This window comes from Heterocephalus glaber, unplaced genomic scaffold (genome assembly GCF_053883595.1).
Source record: "Heterocephalus glaber isolate CG9 unplaced genomic scaffold, H.glaber_assembly_v1.0 deba00000122, whole genome shotgun sequence".
In the NCBI taxonomy this organism is placed as follows: domain Eukaryota; kingdom Metazoa; phylum Chordata; class Mammalia; order Rodentia; family Bathyergidae; genus Heterocephalus; species Heterocephalus glaber.
The window spans coordinates 77,266,578-77,273,378 of record NW_028258138.1 but is presented as its reverse complement, the minus strand read 5'-3'; the positions used below and the strand labels follow the sequence as shown (position 1 = coordinate 77,273,378).

The following is a 6,801-nucleotide window of genomic DNA, read 5'->3' as shown; positions in this document are numbered from 1 at the left end:
CAATAACCAATGCTGGTGTGGCTGTGGGGAAAGAGGAACCCTGCTCCACTGCTGGTGGGAGTGTAGACTGGTGCAACCACTGTGGAAATCAGTATGGAGATACCTCAAAGAACTAAGACTGGAAGTCCCATTTGACCCAGCTACTCCCCTGCTGTATATCTTCCCTAAAGAATTAAAAGAATCATACTCCAGTGATATATGTGCACCCATGTTCATAGCAGCACAATTGGTAATAGCTAAAATGTGGAAACAGCCCAAATGCCAATCAACTGAAAACTGGATAAAGAAAATGTGGGTTTTTTTTTTATAAAATGGAGTACTACTCAACTACAAAAAATGAGAAATTAGAGACATTTTTAGCTCGATGGATGCACATTGAGATGATACCCTTAAGTGAAATAAACAGCATACACATGTATAAACACCAAATATTTTCTCTAGTGTGAGAAACTGAAAGTGTAAATAAGGTCTAAAAGGTATAATAGATAATATGAAATAGGAAGGAAAGGGGCAAACGAGAAGGGGAAGTGGGAGGGGGAGGGGAAAGGAAAGAAGGGAATGGAATTCATATGAGAAAATGGAAACATGGAAATAAAGTCCTTGTAAATATTGAGGGATGTCAGGGTTGAAGGGAGGGTAAGAAAAGGGGGAAAAATAAGAACCAAAAGAGATTATGAAAAGGTGCAAATTTCCAATGATGCATGTCATTATATTGTATACCTAAAATGTACCAATGATTAGAATGAATAAATGATAATGCAAAATAAGAAGAAAAGGTCCAAAGGGGTAGGAGAAGTGGTAGGGGCAGGGGAAAGGAAAGAAGGGAAAGGAAAAATTATGAGAAATGGAAATAATGGAAACAGTCTTTGTAAATAGGGAAGGGTGGAGGGGATGAAGGGAGGGCTGGGAATGGGGAAAAAATAAGATCCAAGATGCGTCATATAAAAGTACAAGTTCCCAATGAGAAATGTAAAGGCATTCTATACCTAAAATGTACCCATAAAAGAATTTTTTAAAAAAGAAAGGCCACTCAGCGGCTTGCTGAGAATTGAACACCACTAGGTGAGCTAAAAGATGCCTCAACAAAGGTACAGCAGGCTGCATCTGTTGAAATGAGAAGACATGTAAACAAGTCTCAAAACCTGAATTCCAGACCACTTAAGGCAATGCCTAAGGGAAACCAGATGGAACAATCAGATACTCAACCACCTGGAAACCACCTAGAGACTCTGAACTGACAATGAAAGAGGATCTGGAAAAAATGAAATTAGGGGGCCGGGGATGTTACTCAGTGGTTCCACCATGGCCCCAAAAGCACAAAGACCTGAGTTCAATCCCCAGTACCAAAGAAAGAAAGAAAGAAAGAAAGAAAGAAAGAAAGAAAGAAAGAAAGAATTTCGCAGATAACACCAGAGATTGTGTTCATAGTGCAAGACATGATTAATAAATCTAGAGGACACAGATGAAAATATAGAGCTGAGGTACATGATGGAATCCAAACATAGGAAAAAAATGGAATCTATAACACAGATGCAAACAGATTTCCATGAGATTAAAAATTCCATTGAAAGGTTACACAGCAGAATGAGCCAATGGGAGGACAGATAGGAATGCAATTGGTGAACAGAAAAAGAAAAATGACTTAAAATTAATAAGGGACCACAAGAAATCAATCCAGTAGATGATGCAAAGAAGAATTTGACTGATTGGAGTCAATGAAGAAACAGGAGAGAGTGCAGATGACATTAAAAAAAACTGTTCACAGAAGTACTGGCAGAAAATTTCACAAGCAGAGGGAAAGGACTTGACATACAGATAAGTGAGGCATATAGGACTCCAACTAGCCTTGATCAAAAAAAATCGACACATAGGCATATAATAGTTAGGATTTCAGAAACCCAACGGAAAAACAAAATTCTACAAGCAGTTAGAGAAAAGAAACAAATCACATACAAGGGAAAACCCATTAGAATCACAGCACACTTCTCAACACAAACCCTCAAGGCAAGAAGAGCTTGGAGTGACGTATTTCAAGCCCTTAAGGAAAACAACCTCCAACCCAGATTGTTGTACCCTGCAAAGCTATCTTTCAAAATTGATGGAGAAATAAGATACTTTCATGACAAAGAGCACCTTAGGAACTTCATGAATACCAAACCAGCACTCCAAAAAATTTTAGAAAATATCCTAGGAAAAGACAATGATGATCACAACACAGGAAGCCCAGCAGAAATGAATCCATTGGGCACAACAAGAAATTAAATGCAAAGGGGGAGAATACAACAAAAAGAAAAAGTCACGACAATGATAAGTCAATACATATCAGTTATAACCATGAGTGTTAATGGTCTCAATTCACCAATCAAAAGAAATAGACTGACAGAATGGTTCAAGAAGCAAGATCCAGGGGCTCCTGCAGTGAAGCCCCCTCCCCAGGGAGGTGGAACCTGAGTGGGCTTCCCTGCAGGGAGCAGCAGCACCCAGGAAGAATGCATCAGAAGCTGCTGAGGAGTGCGCACTGCACCGAGCTGGGCAGCTATCAGTACTGGCTGGTCCTGGTGCCCCGAAGCATTTGCCTGCACACCTTCTATTGCAAGATCCCCATGTCCCTCAAGGACAACCCGTACATCACAGACGGCTACCAGGCCTACCTGCCCTCCAGGCTCTGCATCAAATTTTATTTTATCTAATGAGATGGAAAACATCTGGAGTCATTTGCTGGGGTTTCTCTCTCTTCTTCACCCTGGGAATATATGACATGACATTTGTATTACCTTCAGCAAGTGTGTCCAGAGAAGATTTTGTCATTTGTTCTATTTGTCTCTTTTGCTTCCAGGTCTCTATCCTTTGCTCTGTGGGCTACCACCTTTTTTCTTACCATTGGTCAGAAAAAACCTGCCAAAGATGAATGGCATTAGATTATTCAGGAATTTCTATTGGAATACTAGGCTGCTATGTCTCAGGAGTCTTTTATGCCTTTTATTGTAATAATTATTGGTGGCAGGTGTACTTGATCACAGTGCTTGCTATTATCCTCACAGTGTTCTTTACACAGATCCATCCCAGTTACCTCAGACAGCAATGGCAGAGGCTCCATTCTACCATCTTTTGTTCTGTTTTGGGCTATGGAGTGATCCCTACTCTTCACTCGGTTTGGCTCAATGGAGGAATCAGTGCTCCTATTGCACAGGACTTTGCACCCCATGTAATTGTGATGTATGTGATTGCTCTTCCTGCTTTCCTGTTCTACATTTCCAAAGTTCCAGAACAGTACTTTCCAGGACAACTAAACTACCTCAGGTCAAGCCACCAAATATGGCACATCCTTGCAGTAGTGATGTTGTATTGGTGGCATCAGTCAACAGTGTATGTCATGCAGTACAGACATAGCAAACCTTGTCCTATGTTTCACGTGTGTGAATTCAGGTATGGCCACCTGATGAATTCATTTGTTAAGCAATATATAATGGGGAGTTATATACCCCACTACTTCTAAGGTTCCCATTAGTTTTTGCTCTTTCCTCTTGTTTAATGTATCATGAGTAATGCTTTATAAAAATGGAAAAATATACTTGGAGATCTGTAGTAATAACTGCTTTACAGACCCTAAAAACTACTAATTTGCTGCTTGTACAGAAAGTGAACATTGGTTGGTAATCATAAAAACATATGAATAACAACCATGAATGTGAAACAAGCATGGAAATGGAATTCATTTTACTTAACACAGGCTTACTTTTCTTAGGAAGGGCTCATCTCCATTGGAAATGGACTCATCCTGTCTGTTTTAATAGAAGGTATTTTCATCAAATAATCAAAATTAAGTGCCTAATCAAGGTGAGCATTGTTTCAGCCTATGCTTAATACAAGCTAAAATAGTGATTTAGAAGAATCACAGTCTTTACACATTTTGTGAGAAACTGGCACTTAAGATATTATTTCCTTTAGCTAAAGGCCCTTCTCTCCTTAGAAATACTGGACTTTTTAGAACAAAAACTTCAAACTTCTCCTTTGAGAGAGGTGTTGAGGGGAGGAACAGAACACTCATTGTTATTAATCTGATAATAGTCACATTAAAAACTAAGGACATAACTAAATGACATTCTGTATTCCAGTAACCAAATCATTAGCCACCTAAGCCTTTTAATCCTAGATATTATTTGATTCCATGTGATAATTGAGTTCTTGAGAGTGGATTACAAAAGTTTTTGATGCAGAATTCCAGAAGAACTTTCACCTTTCTAAAGCTGCAATTCATGATGATGGGGATTTCCCGCTACATGGGTGCTACTCTTATGATCATAGGATCTAGATCGCCCTGTCTTGACCCTGAAGTGAACCTTAAGCCTTAGAACAAATTCATGCAGATGCCCCATTTGATGAGATTATTCACCATTGCTCTAGTTTTCTGTTTATGAATGTATTAGCATTACATTGAGAACTCAGAGTATTCATAAACACTATCTAAAAAAGTTTGGACCCAAAGCGTTAAACTTGCCATTTATTGTTCACATTTATAAAATATATGTTACTGCCCTATCATATAGAGTCAAATGTTCTTTGGGGTTTTTTAATATGCATAAATTAAATCCCTTAAAGCAGACATTCATAAACCTTATGTTGTTTATTGGGATATACCAAAGTTTCTTAATTAGTTGACAGGCTATTGTGTTTGCCATTCTATTTTCTGAACAGTAGCATTAACTCAGTATCAGAAGAAATGCTGATTGATGTTGAAGCTGATTCCAAAAATACCTTTTGTACATCCAGTATTAGGAAAGTAACTTTAATGTGCCTCAGTTTATGTACCTGTAAAATGTGTTTCTTTCCACTGTATGTTTTGGGGATATAAAGTCCAAATACTGGCATTTCATGGAGGCTGTTATAAAACAACCCCTTTTAGTAGGTTCAGTAAGGGTTCACTCTGGCATATCCTTTGTGATCATGGAATGCTACTTTGAAAATGGCTAATGTACCTCATAAGGCCACGAATTTGATTCTTATGTTAAATGTATTGGTGGGACAATAGGACATATTCCCCTAAAACACCCTTTACTGGCTCACATGACATTGCTTTTAAATAGATATTTTGTCATTTTGGCCCAACAAAATACACTAAGTACATAGTTAATATACCAAGTTAAAATGAGGGGCAAGTTCAGTTACTTTTGATTTGGAACCATTTTTATTTTAAAATCTTCTCAAAATGTAAAGAAAGTCTTGAGTTTTACTTTGTTTCAATTTTTAAAATTCCTGTTTGTCACAGTATATATATAATAATTGTCACCTGAGTTAATGTACAAAAAAGCATACAATCTTTAAAAATTACTATTTCCTTGAATTTAAAAGGAAAGCATATAGGTCTAACTATAGGCAGAATTATTCTACATAAACATTTCAATGTTTTATGAAAACGTTAAATATTGTAAGAAAGCTATCTTCTTTTTTATCTTCACAATGATGTATTATAAAGTAAGAAATGAATGAGTGAATGTGGATTCCCCTCAATTATAAACATGTCTGTATGTCAGCATTTCTCTACCACCTACTGTGTGCACAGCAATACTGGCAACATTTTTAAGACATTATTAACATTAAAGAATATTTAAAGTTGCCGACAAATCTGAGCCTTGTAATAATGTACACTTAAGTTATTTGTTTTATCACTTTATTTTTTATTTATATATTACTTAGTAAATTTTAGGTATAAAATGCATTTACATTTATCATTGGGTGTTTGTACCTGAACATGATGTATCTTATTATTTTTTTGTATTAAATTCTTTTATTGATACATTGTAGGTATACAACACAATTACATTTCTCATTGGGAATTGTACCTTTACATAATGCATCTTGGTTCTTATTTTTTCCCCATTCCTAGCCCTCCCTTCACGCCCTCCACCCTTCCCTATTTACAAAGACTTTATTTCCATTTTTTCCATTTCTCATCATTTTTTCCTTTCCCATCTTTCCTTTCCCCTATCCCTCACACTACCCCTACGGATGTTTTCTTCCTATTTTACATTATCGATTATTCATTCTAATCATTGGTACATTTTAGGTACACAATATAATGACATTCATCATTGGAAATTTGCACCTTTACATAGTCTCTCTTGGTTCTTATTTTTCACCCTTGCCCAGCCCTCCCTTCAACCACTCCAGTCCTCCCTATTTACAAAGATTTTGTTCCTATTTTTCCATTTTCTCATATTAATCCCATTCCCTTCTATCCTTTCCCTAGCCCTCCCACTTCCTTCCCCTTTGCCCCTTTTCTTCCTATTTCACATTACCTATTATACATTTAGTCCTTATTTACACTTTCAGTTTCTCACACTAGAGAAACTATTCGGTATTTACACATATGTGTCCTATTTATTTCACTTAAGAGTATTGCCTCAATGTGCAACCACTTAGCTATAAATGTCTCTAATTTCTCATTTTTTATGGCTGACTAGTACTCCATTTTATAAAAAAAAACCCACATTTTGTTTATCCAGTCTCCAGTTGATGGGCATTTGGGCTGTTTCCAAGTTTTAGTTATCACAAACTGTGCTGCTATGAACATGGGCTCACATATAACACTGTGGTATGATTCTTTTAATTCTTTGGGGAAGATCCCCAGCAGTGGAATAGTGGGGTCAAATGGAACTTCCAGTCCTAGTTCTTTGAGGTATCTCCATACTGATTTCCACAGTGGTTGCACCAGTCTACACTCCCACCAGCAGTGGAGCAGGGTTCCTCTTTCCCCACAGCCCCGCCAGCATTGGTTATTGGTTGATTTCATGATAGCAGCAA

At 37.3% G+C, this 6,801-nt stretch overlaps 1 pseudogene; it reads left to right on the top strand.

Annotated features, from left to right (window-relative positions):
• Positions 1–535: 535 nt before the first annotated feature.
• Positions 536–5,728, top strand: LOC147830501 (progestin and adipoQ receptor family member 3 pseudogene; annotated as a pseudogene).
• The last annotated feature ends 1,073 nt before the right edge of the window (positions 5,729–6,801 follow it).